Source organism: Typopeltis vanoorti, chromosome 21, assembly GCF_054136105.1.
Source record: "Typopeltis vanoorti isolate ZY-2024b chromosome 21, IOZ_Tvanoo_1.0, whole genome shotgun sequence".
Lineage (NCBI taxonomy): Eukaryota > Metazoa > Arthropoda > Arachnida > Uropygi > Thelyphonidae > Typopeltis > Typopeltis vanoorti.
In genome coordinates this window covers 2,250,628-2,264,405 of record NC_143569.1, presented here as the reverse complement: position 1 = coordinate 2,264,405, position 13,778 = coordinate 2,250,628, and the positions used below count along the sequence as shown (strand labels likewise).

The window sequence follows — 13,778 nt, the reverse complement described above, 5'->3', positions numbered from 1 at the left end:
ACAGAACCATTATTTTCAAACAAAAACATCACAAGTCTCACAACTGGCCAGCCTTTTCTTTTCCCTACATGGAACTGGGCAGGAATAAGAGTCATAGGAGACCTCCTAACCCACACCCTAAAGTGGAAAGCATTCACAAGCCTACCAATGAATAACCCAAAAACTGAAAAGCAATATCAACAGCTGCAAGCCTCCATTATAAAAGCCTATCCAGATATCGCTACACCTCAGGAAATCCGTATTCCTTCTAGAAACTGCTCGGGGCCAACATTTCATCTTGTACAATCTGAAGCCTCACTTCCAATTCTTCCCTCCAACTACAAGAAAATATACCACTTCCTCATGTCAGTGTCCCCATCCTCACCATTCTTATATTCAGCCTTAATACTCTCATCTACAAGGCTGCATATACCACACAGTTTTCAGTGGGATCTGCCATATAAATCAAAATGTGCCAAACCAGATTCCGAAATACAGTGGAGACTATGGCATAACATCTTGCCAACTCCTTCAAAGCTCTACAAATTTAAGCTAAGAGAAACGGATCTGTGTCTATTCTGTGACGTTTCAGGCACCTTGGAACACACATATCTGACCTGCCCTGCAAACAAAGTGATAATCACCTATGCCCTGAATACCGCCTCTAGCACCTGTAACTACACACACACAGCCAAGAAGACTACTGGAATTTAGTCCACACAGAAGAAAACAGACACAGAACATGCAATTTCATCTTCATCTGAGCTAAGGCCGTCATCTACAGCTTTTACCTAAAACAGACAAGAAGTAACCAGCACCCATCGATCACTGAAGCTGCACAAACCCTCATGCACATCCTCCGCCGGAAACTAAAAAGCAGGCTTCTATTGGAACTTGAGCACTTCAAAGAAACAAGAACTGTCGCGAAATTCATAGAGGAGTGGAATCCAACTGGTACCCTCTTCTGGATTGACGACGACAATGTGCTTCATCTGAATGATAACTCAGACTGAAACTGAACTGTTAATTTTGAATATTCATTTATATCTCTATTGTACACCCGAAAGGAAAATGTTTTTCTTTCTCTGTAAATATATACTTATAATATGTAAATAGTCATTGTTGCCTATCGTGTAATGTTTATTTTAACAAGTTAAATAAAAATAAAAAAATAAAAATAAAAAAAAAATATCTATCTATATATATATATATATATATAATTTATATATAAATTTATAATTTATATAATTAAATATATATATATATATAATTTCTAAATTTGTGAAGCTAGGAAAAGTTATATTAATTTTTAAATTTTAAAAAATCTTTGTTCGTGTGCTTATTGTTACAACGGTATGCCTTCGAGTACCGGGAATTTGTGATAGCTTGCGTTTCCCCTTATTCGCCCGAAGCAATGGCCAGTATAAACCACAGCATATCACCACCAGCAGCAGCCGGTCCACGCCCGAGCTCAGCAGGAATCGGTCAAAGCTCGCAGAATTCCGATCAAGGAAAAGACATCAGTCTCAGCCCCCCCCGGACAACAACGGACAAAGATCAGTACTCTCTGTCTCCTATGCTAACATTGTATCTATGCTAATTCTATGCTAATATGCTATCTCTGTCTCTTATGCTAACTTCCGCGCGAATTAATACTACTGCAACAACGACCACCGCGCGTACAAACGTTCACCTAGCCAACCGCTTTTCCCGAGATAACGGAATTGTAATTTTCGCAATCTAAAATACCCCACTGGAAAAGTATCTAGACACAGTAGCTCAACATGTTCCCCCAAAAAATATAACTCACATTTCAAGAGTTGCCGGAACCGTACAAATGTACTTTAACAACGCATCTTGGTCTGAGACATTAATTGAAAAGGGAATAGACATCGGAGCATGCCACGTGAATGTCTCACCAATCGCAATTGCTCCCACAAAAGTAACAGTGTCAAATGTCCCACCGGAAATAAGCCATCAAATGCTTCGCGGATTACTATCAAAATACGGCGCAGTGACAGGTAAAATCCGAACGCTACGCACCTCTACAACTAGGCCTGAATTCGCTCACATCAAGAGCTTTAGAAGACAGGCTCTAATGCACTTTGGCGACAATACAATCGGCTCCATACCCAAAATAATCAACACAGAAATAGACGGAGTACCCTACACCTTTTATATTACTGTTGCTGCTCAGTGCTTTTACTGCCACGAAGAAGGCCATGTAAGGAAGTTATGCTATATACCCAGAAATGAGAAACCGGTTAACAATACTACCAACCCTAGCGGATCAGAGAATCAGAAGCAGCAAGCAGCCAACCCCAAAAAACAGAGCATCCCTAACAAACAACAAAGATCTCAAGGAAACAGCTCTCAGTCCAGTACCGAGGAGACAAAATCAAGTGGTAGCACTAAAGAAACCCAACTTTCGAAAGAACCTCCACCAACATCGATTAAAAGCAATCCTAGAGAAAAGGACAACTAACTAACTCTGATAAAGATACAAATAACGAAGAGGAGCAAGAAACAAAAACGGAAAAAAAGCCAAAGACAAACCAGCACAGCTGCAGCAGGGAACCTTTGCCTCCAAGCATTCTGGAACCCTCCCAACAGCCTGTAGAGGGGGATGAAGAGATCGAGCTTCTTGAGTCCTCAGATGATGAAGAGGAAACTGGAAATGCAGGTCTTCCTCACACTGAAGGCCCACTTACAAGTGAGCAGCTTCAGAGCTTTCTTAAAAAAGTTCGAGGCTCTTCACAAAAACTGCTGACAGCCTATGACTACACCGCTGACATCAGTGGCCTTATCACCCAGCTGGAAGAATTAAGAACTATTCTGGCAGGAAAAAGAGGGAGAAAAAGCACCAATCTCAGGAAAAGGATATACTACCTGATAAACGGGCTTGAATCCCAGCGGCAGCGTAACTATCCGTAACGGAAGTGTGGATTACCGCACCAAATAAAACTAAACCATAAAAATAATGAGCACCTCAATAAACCTTCTCTCACTAAACGCTAGAGGATGTGCCACACCACTGCGAAACAGGCTGGTCCTGCAGCATATCCTTGCCCACCGGCCAGAAATAGTTATGCTGCAGGAAACAAACTTCCATTGCAACAGCAAAGCTTCATATCAACACTGGAAGAACTGGCCTTATACCACGCACCACTGTCCTGCCATACAACTTCATGGATCGGGAGTCAGCATCGGAATTCACCAAAACAGCGCTCTAAAAGTAGAAATAATCGATACCTTTCCTGGGTGTGCAATATATGCACTCATTACAACTCAGACAGGAAAGAAAATATATATCATTAACATATACATCCCACAAAATGACCAGCTTGCAGTGCAGGTACTGGATTTTGTGCAAAAAACCACCTCAGCAAGGTCAATGACCACATCATACTGGCAGGGGATTTCAACTGCACTCTGGATCCTGCAATGGACAGACAGCAATGCCAAGAACATCGACACTCTCTAGCTCAGCTTCTCCAGGACGTAATAAATGACTTCGAGCTGACTGACACCTTCAGACACTTGCACCCACATGAGAAAATTTTCTCCTGGAGAGCCAAAGGTGGTCCTACCAGTGTCCTATACCAGGCACGGCTCGACAGATACTACACATCGATGCACACAATACCCTACATCAGGAGAGTCACATACCATCTATCTCATGCATCAGACCATGATTCCATCCTTCTTAACATTTGCTTTCCTGGACACACCAGATACAAAGGAGGAGCATACTGGATATTTAACAACAGCCTACTAAAGGATACAAAATATCTCAGAACCTCTAAAATCTATATTGAAACTCTCATCAGAGATACTGTATATCTACTTCACAATCAATTTCCGAGTGGTGGTCGCTTTTTAAATCCAAAGTTAAGGTATTCACCCAAAAATATAGTCACCGAAGAAATTTGAATAAGCATTCAGCACTTAAAAATTTGCAACAACAACAGCAATTGCATCATCCAGAATCTGAGGAATACCAGTCCCTAGAAGCCACCATACGCTCACACCTAGAGCACTCTGCAAGAGGAGCACTAATAAGAGCACGACGCAAACATATTAACTTCGCAGATGCCCCTACAAAGTATTTCTTTTCACTAGAAAAACGCCAACAAGAGTGCACCACTATACCTGCTATTAAAACAGATGATGGAAACATCATAGAAAATCATGACGAAATCCTCTTATATACCTTGCAGTACTACAAAAATTTGTACCAAGCCAACCCAACATCTATGGAGGCCACGAATATAATTCTCTCCGATGTGAAAAGACTCTCACCAACAACAAGGAGTAACACAAAACTTCCCATCACGTTACACGATCTGAAAACTGCCTGCACCTGCTTACCTAAAGATAAATCTCCTGGCATAGACGGGCTCACCACTGAATTTTATCAGTCCTTCTGGGAACAGCTTGGACCTATCCTCTACAGAGTATTTGTCGAAGCGAATACCAATGGCTTTCCACTCAATATGACAACATCAGTTATCAAACTCATTCCAAAGAAAGGAGACGCGACGAAACTAGGAAACTGGAGACCCATCTCTATCACAAACACCGACTGCAAAATTATATCCAAAGCCATTGCCAACAAACTCAAACCATCTCTGAGCGAAATAATAAATAGTCATGAGAGCTATTCCATCCCTGGAAGATCTATCCACGAAAACTTACACCTCATAAGAGATCTCATAAGCATAGCGAACAACAACAGTGAAACAATGGGTCTTGTAACACTAGACCAAGAAAAAGCTTTCGACCGCGTTGAACACCTTTACCTCTTCAACTTTACCTGTCCACTCTCCGGTCCTCTTTACACAATTGCCATCGAACCCTTTTTGTGTAGACTCAGCATGCTGCTCAAAGCATGCCGCCCTAAACTTCCCTACCAAACCATAACCCTGACAGCATATGCTGATGATGTTACAATCATAGCCCGCAAAGAAGAAGACTTTCATAACATACAAATGGCATACCAACAATATCAGGCAGCCTCAGGAGCCAAACTAAACACATAAAACCATAGGACTGTGGTGTGGCAAATGGAAAAACCGAATCGATTCCCCAATATCTGGTACCTGGTCCACAGAGGGAAACAAATACCTGGGGATTTACCTAGGAAACACACCCTCTTATGTGGATAACATAAGAACTGGGAAACACTAAACAAGCGTTTCAAGCAAGTTCTAGGAACGTGGGCAGCAATATGAGCCTCTGCCTCCACAAGCGGGAGAACAATAATCGTTAACCAAATAGCCACCAGTGTTGTCCTTTGTCATACACTAAAGATTCTTACGCCACCAGTGCAATTCATCAAACAAATAAAGTCAACCATATATCGATTCATATGGAATAAAACAAACTGGCTTTCCTACTCCCAGCTATGTACTTCTGTCAAAGATGGAGGACAAAATTTGGTCTCCATTGACAACAGGATAACAACGTTCCGCGCTCGATTTCTCATAAATGCCCTACAACAGGAAATATCACACAAATGCACCACTGAGTATATTTTCACTTCTGCCACTAGAGGTCTCTCTCTCTCCACCACCTTAAGAATGACAACAGCTCAAGTGCCTGTAAATTTAACAAACTTCTACAAAGATGCCCTTCGACGATGGAAGAAGCTAAACCTCCAGCACACAGTGAAGACAGCATCCCTACCTGAAATCCTCATGGAACCCATCTTTCACAACACGATGGTAAGAAGCCCGATCACTCAGAAAGAATTTTTCTTTCCTCCATGGAGCTGGCGAAACGTGAGGATGTTGGGTGACATTCTTTCTCCAAGCCTCACCTGGTGCTTTCCAAATTCGCTCGAAAACCTGGAATATGGGAATGAGTCTGAGCAGATAGACACCGTAAAGGCCGCTTTTCAAGCCGCTATGCCTGATAGCATAACAGAAGTGGGGCTTAGCCCTCCAAACTCAGAAGTTTTGGCGCCTATCTTTCTGATAAAAACCAATAACTCATGGGAGAAACTTACACCCAGCAACACCAACAAGATCTACAGCACACTAACACAACAGTCGAACCAAAGCACTCTGTTGGAAAATCCCGCATCATCTGATCAAACACTATTTCAATAGGATCTACCATATCGCACAAGAGCCATCAAACCTGACGCAGATATTCAGTGGAGAATGCGGCATAATATATTACCCACTCCTACTATATTACGAAAATTTAACTCAAACGTCTCAGATAACTGCCTCTTCTGCTACCAATTAGGAACGGTCCGGCATATCTACTTGGAATGCCCAGTCAACACTAAATTAATCAGTTTGACTCGGGAAACGGCAGCTCTTACCTGTGGTAATCTTCATACAGAAGAGGAATATTTCAATCTCGTCCATGTGGAGTCAAATAACCATTCATTCTGCAATTACCTTTTCATCACCGCAAAAGCGGTAATATACAACTTCTACCTCAGACATACAAGGCCAGACAGCACAGCAACTTCACAGAGAGAGGCTGTGAAGTTGCTGTGCTGACCAACTCACTGCAGCCTTCCAACAAAAGGTGAGAAGTCGGATCCTACACGAGCATCACCACCATAGGCAAAACAACACCTTAGATCTTTTCCACCAAGAATGGAATCCACGGAATCAACTCCTGGCTGAGCAGGGCGACTGCATTATAATCCACTTTCCAGCATAGAAGTGACACCTTCCCCCCCAAAGAAAGGGGGAAGAAAGAAGATTTGTTGTGCTTAACAGTGCGAAAATTAATCAGCTGGCACTCTCATGTTAATAGATAACATTGTGCAATAGTAACTGCTATGTTCTTCCACATATATTTTCTTATACAGTATCATGTTAAAATAACTCTTAATGGCTTTAATTTATTTAAAAAAAAAATGTAATTAGCCTTATAAGTGACTTCGATGTAACATATCTCAACAAGAGTATGAGCATGTAACCTCTCTGTCTGACTGCAGAGAACCAAAAACCGGTTAATCCTGTATATAAGATTGTTATGTTCACAATAAAAAAAAAATAAATAAATAATATATATATATATATATATATATATATAGAGAGAGAGAGAGAGAGAGAGAGAGAGAGAGAGAGAGAGAGATGGATATAAACTAGTAAACTTCTGAATTTAGGTAATGCCTTTTTAATAAATTCTGAACACTTTTTGCAAGAAAAGTTGAACTTCTGGTGTTACAACAAAAGATGTCCGAAGTTTTAGCAAAATGTAGATGTCGTCTTTAATTTAATGCATTATTTCTCTAGACCGTTTAGACCTTGTTTTGGAGGAATCGCGTACACAGAGATAAATGTAGCGCGAAATACTAGCTTTTAGTAACTTTACCAAAATAAATGATAATTTTTGTATTTTTCCAATAATAAAGTGAATGCTAATGAACTGGTCAAGTCAGTGGAGTGTCTCGGCATTTAATAACACACTCTATCCCGGCCACCATCCGATTAGTTGATGCAGTGTATCAGTGAATGGTGAATACTGAAATTTTCAACTAGTTCTCTCGGCACGTATGTTGAATTCAATATTTTTATATATACAAAAATTATATTTCACAAAGTAATTACTTATATAAAATAAAACTTACAGCATTGGAAACAAGGATTCAAATTATATGTGACTTCATAAATACATATAAGTAATTTACTGCATAATTAGCAAAATACTCATCCATCCATGTTCAAGGCCCACCTTTTCTAATTGTTTTATGGGGACAGCAGCTGTAAGAGTGATTTCCATTTGGTCACAATCCTCCGCCACCACGCTCAGATGTTCTGTGGGAGTCCCAGACATGTCCACACAAGGTTTTGGATGTAGTCTATCTAGCGAGTCCTTGGTCTTCCGCGTGGCCTCCCACCCTCTGGCTTGGCAAAGAGGGCCTGCTGAGGGAGTCTCCATTGTGGCATTCTGACCAGGGGCCCGTACCAACGTATGTGTAATCGCTCAACACGGAGAAGCAGCGATTGAGTATTGAGGCTTTCCAGAACTGCAGAGCTTCTGACCCTATCGAGTCTTGACAGCCCCGCAACCCCTCGAAGGAACCTCATTTCAGCCTCTTGGATTCGTGTCCGCATTCTTTCAGTCATTACCCAGATCTCATGACCATAAGTGAGGATGGAAACATAGACTGTATTGAAGACAGCCAGCTTTGTCTTCTGGCTTAATTCCCGCTTCAATACTACCGAACTCCCAAGCTCCTGCAATATTGCGCTTGCTGATTCAATTCGATCCAGTCCATAAATATAATGAAAAGCAGGGGTAACAGAACACACCCTTGGCTGAGACCAACAGAAACTGTGAAAGGTTCAGACTTTTTACTGTTTACCCTGACACAAAACTCGGGGCATTCATACAGGGACTTAATAGCTGCTAATAATTGGCCATCCAGTTTATATTCCTGTACTACTTGCCAAAGGTTATCCCGAGGAACCCGATCATATGCCTTCTCCAAGTCCACAAAACATGTGTAGACATTCTTGGCATATTCGCAAGATTTCTCAAATACTTGCCTTAAAGTGAAGATTTGGTCAGTTGTGCTTCTACCAGGACGAAAGCCATATTGTTCTTCTTGGGACTTTGACTCAACTATGCTCCTGCACCTTCTTTCCAAGCACCTAGCATATTCTTTCCCACGCAGGCTGAGCAGAGAGATGCCACGATAGTTGCTGCAATCTCTCTCGTCTCCCTTCTTGAAGACTGGTAATATTATGCCTGTCTGCCACTGCTTTGGTGCTCGCCCAGATATGCAAACAGTCTGACACACTCGAGTCAGCCAGAGAACACCGTCTCTATTTAAGGCTTTTAGCATTTTGGGTCGAATTTCATCATAACCACCAGCCTTGTCCCATTTTATCGATTTTATTGCTAAATGGACCTCTTCTTCTATGAGACTAGTCATCGTCCCAATCTGCACCTCTTGGATGTCCACAGCTGCCAGGCCACCTGGGTTACTGCCTCAAAGTATTACCTCCATTTGTGGAGGATATCCTTCTCGGTTGTTAAAAGTGCACCATAATTGACATTAATTTCCCTTGTTGTGCACGATTTCCTCCATCGAAGAGGGGTGGTCTGCCAAAATACCTTGTTTGCATAGGATGAGTCTAATCTTTCTCCAAATGATTCACAAGCCCTCTCCTTTGCTGTCTTTACTGCCTCAGCAGCATTTCGGCCCAAAGTGTACCGGAAACGCATCTCAGGTGACCTGACATGGTTTCATGTCTGTCGCCCTGTCCAAAGCAGCATCCACTTAGGAAGGAGTGTTCTAGGTTCAATTCCCGTCGATGATGTGAGGAGCTTATGGATCTTCCTCAGTCATAGCCAAGTCAGCTGGTCTTGGACATGGACAGCAGGGTCACTAGTTTATCTGGGGTTTTTCATCCCACAATATAATCCCGGATATAATCCGTATATATACGGATATAATCCGTATATATCCGGATATATCATCATAGGATATAGTACGGCAACGGGAAACCACCTTGATCATAATCACATATTCATTTCCCTAGTAAGCTAGCATATAGATACCCCCATCAGTCACATGGCTGAGGGAATAGAACAAAATAATTGTGTATCGCGAACTCTGTACATACATTGAAATCATCCACATCATCCCAAAACACGATTTGGTTATCAGAAGAATAAAGGAAAGAAATCGCTCCTGGAAGATTTCGCAGACTTAATCACGCTACCGGCCAAGACGCCTATAGTCGACAAGGTCATCATGGATGCGAAGTGCATATGAAAATTGTAATACCATTGATATTACATTGAAATATATGATGGATACGAAGTGTATGAAGATGCGTATTTGATCCATAATGGCCGGTAGGGTGGTTTAAACGCTGCATTACATAAAAACAGAATAATATTAGCTGTTTTTATTGACCTAACAAAAGCGTTTGACACAATAACACAGAAAGTGTGTAGAACAAACCTGCACATATCGAAATCGCAGGGGGGGGGGCGGAGGTCTACTCCTGTGGTTCAAAGTTTACTTGGAAACAAAAAGCGCACCCATGCATAGGATCAGCTCACAGCCAAGAGCTACCGGTATCCTGTGCAGTATCAAAAGGAGCTGTTATCAGGTTCTGTTTACATATATATATGCACACAGGATATTAACTAACTTGTCCTAAAAAGTCAGTATTTTACAATACTGACTTCATAATCCTGAACAGCAGGCAGATCCCATTCTTGAAAAGAAGTCATTGGACGCCACGGTGTGAGGAACAAATAGTTACGGCACCCTTATTAATAAAATATAGGACCTCATTACGCCGCGATGAGTGCAGATATCCCAAGGGGCACACGTTCCACAAACGTACGATAGCGATCATTGGAGTTTTGGACGATTCTTCCCGTAGACATGTAATGAGATCCTGAACTGTTGCGGACCTTTGACCACACACGATGCTCCAGTCCATCGCACAAATGTTCAATAGGGTTCAAATCGGGGCTTTGTGATGGGTGGCGGCAGTCTAGTGTGGTACGTACATAATTCACAAACCATGCAGTTACAGCAGCGGCAGCCTTATGACACGGTGCTGTCTTGCTGAAAGAGACAATAGTCAGTTCTGTAGAAACGCCACAAAATAGAATGCATTGCGTTATTGTCCAGAATGTTTAGTTAAATAACGAAGCTCAATTTTCGTGTCAGCATAAACAGAGTTCCGAGGTCAAACCAGGAATAACAGGACCATATCATCACACCACCACCTCCAAATTTCATAGTTGGTGTTAGGCACACTGTTAAGAGACATTCCACGGGCATCCGCCACTCACACCTATACATCTGTTCAATAGAGGGCCTAGTGTGATTCATCGATCCATTACAAAGCTTTTCAAGCTTCCACATCCTACTGCAGACTCTCTTTGCACCATTTCAGCAGGGCACAGTTACACTGATTCGGAGCATCATATTTCTCCAATTTATACCAGCCACAAACACGAGACTCCTTACACGAGCACCTTAGCCATAGGGGTGCCTGTTGACTTCTTTCCATTCAGAATATATATATACATATATATATATATATATATATATATATATACATGTAAACAGTTAAATCGACACAAGCATGGGTTCTGAAACAAAACTATGAAACCGCCGCAATCTAATATCTTCCTCAGATATGCTCAGCATAACCTTCCAGGAATACAGCGGATATGCCACCAGAACAAACAAACAAATAAAAAAATAAAAAAAATCACTGTGGCAGCAACAAAAACCATGGATATTTATCAAAAACTAACCTTCTCAATATTTTGTATTGAGCAGTAAAATGTAATAATGAAATAACTGAATATATGTACTCAGTAATTTGTATCCATAATTTTGTAGTGATAAAAGGTAAATGTATTAAAATGTAATAATGTTTATAACTTTATAACTATAAATACCATGTATAATAATAAACAATGATATCGATATTAAAAATTATTATTATTATTATTATTATTATTATTATTATTATTATTATTATTATTATTATTATTATTATTACAGAAAGGACTCTTTATGGGAAGAATTAAAGCGATATCCAAATAACACAGCTTTAAAACCTGAATATAAGATAACAAGGAATCGCCTTACAACACAAATCAGAAATGCTAAAAGAAACTACTACAGAGACAAATTAACCTCTGCACACAACAATTTACACGAAACAAACCTGGCATCTGATCAATGAGATGCTAGATTGTGCTCCCAACACCACCGCCTCCGAAACCATAAAACACAGCTTCATGAAAGACGCAAAGCCTATCCAACAACTAGCAAATGACTTGAACCAATACTTTGCAGACTCCATCCAAGAACTGCACAGAAATATTCCCCCAATCACAAAATGTAACCCCCCACTTGGACCACAATCAAAACAGACATTATGGTTCTCAAACATAATGCATTCCATCCGCATTCCAGTAACAACCACGGACATCACCTCTGTTAACCAAGGACTACAAAAAATAAAGAGAGACCACCACGATTCATCGATCGTTTTACCAGCAAAAGTCTAAGACACCGCATTCTATCAGCAAGCAAGAAAACAAGGCCGACAACATCTATCCTAACAGGCAAGCAACTCCTAACTCCAATCTATGTATGTGAACACTGGATCCCATACTTTAAAAATCTTTTATACCAGGCGAGGAAAACAAATTCAGAAAAAAAAACTGTAAGTTCTATGGACAAAGGATTAACAGATATTTATGAGACAGAAGGGAATCTGACCTAAACAGTCTACCAATACAGTAGGCTATAATAACTCTCCCCATGCTTAAGAGCAAGATTTAAAATTATTTCTAAAAACTATAGCATGGCAATCTCAAATCTGGGTGAACATATTCAGTCAGGCAATGTAAAGTTCAAGGTCTTTGAAGAAGTGGACAGAAAACACCTCCGCAAATATCTACTTCGCCATCATAATATAAGGAGTATATGTAAACACAGGTTTACATTGATACTGCTGAACTATATAGACCTTCACAAACAAAGACGTCCCAATCCTGATCGAAGTTGCAATAAATGACAGAAACTTACGCATACAACATTAATAACTACTAGTCCTACGCCTTATGTAGATCAAAAAAAAGGGGGGGGGCGGAATCACAGCATTTATAAAAGAAAAATACAGTGTAACGGAAAAACAAACACGTTTCGAACATGCGAAAACACTACTATTTTTGGAAATCACAAATAACGACAAACATAGCGTCAAATGCACGATAAACATAATATACAGACCCCATTTAATAATCCACTCGGCTTTCTGCACGAATTAGAGGCATGGCTAAGCGGCATCGAAACCGACAACACATCAGCTCATATTCATGACCATGCTTGCTACCACTAACGCATACCTTGATATACTAAGTGAGTACAACATAAATCCTACGATAAACTTCAACAAGAGAAAAAAGACTCAACAATTAACTAACACAATCATGCATTGACCATATCAACATACGGGCTCTCACCAATACATATATCTCATTTGGAACTAACACCAAAATCGCTGATCACTACTTTGTCTCAATACGCCATCCCCCTGCTTCCCCCAATCAGTGCAAAAATCCACAAAATTCGATCATATTAATTGTTGACAACCATATAAAATTACAGACTAGAATTGTGTACTAAATAAACGACCTTGCAACTTTATACGAGAACTCTTATAAAGTCACAGTGTCATTTACATAAGTACAATTTAAATTATAGTTTTATTTCAGAAATCAGCTATTGAAAGATTTTTATAAATTATCAATTGCATTTTCTATTTATTTTTTTAAATTTTACTCCCCCCACTTGTTTGAAGAAATGTTAATAATTCTTTCTAGAACTTCTAACTTCTAGAACTTCTAACACTTCTTTCATCTTCTAACACTTTTTTCATTCTTTCATCAGAATGAGTAAGAAGCTATTAGGAAGAAGAAAACCAGGACGTCCTCTTAAACGAATAAACGATGACTTCTAAGGCCGGAACAGGCCATGCTAGGCCTAAATCCTTGATACGAATGATGATGATGAATAAGAAGCGATCTGAGGTCGCTACAGAGAAGTGTGAAGTGAGAAATGGTCATGAGAGAAAATAATGGAAACATTTGTAATGATAAAAGTACATCGCCCAGTCGGAATTCATTTGTACTACGTCTTACTGCTACTTCAAAACATTTTGTGAATACTACACTAACATGTGGTTTGTTTGCATGAAATAGTAACAAATTAGGTTACTGCTGAAGCAATTTTCTAATTTTAAATATATCTACGGTGTAGTATCGTAAAC

General features: G+C 40.2%; 1 protein-coding gene across 2 annotated transcripts in view; it reads right to left on the bottom strand.

The window, feature by feature from the left end:
• The window catches only part of LOC150094598 (thyrotropin-releasing hormone receptor-like), a 208,342-nt gene that overhangs the window by 43,655 nt on the left and 150,909 nt on the right, over window positions 1–13,778 (bottom strand). The window lies entirely within an intron of this gene.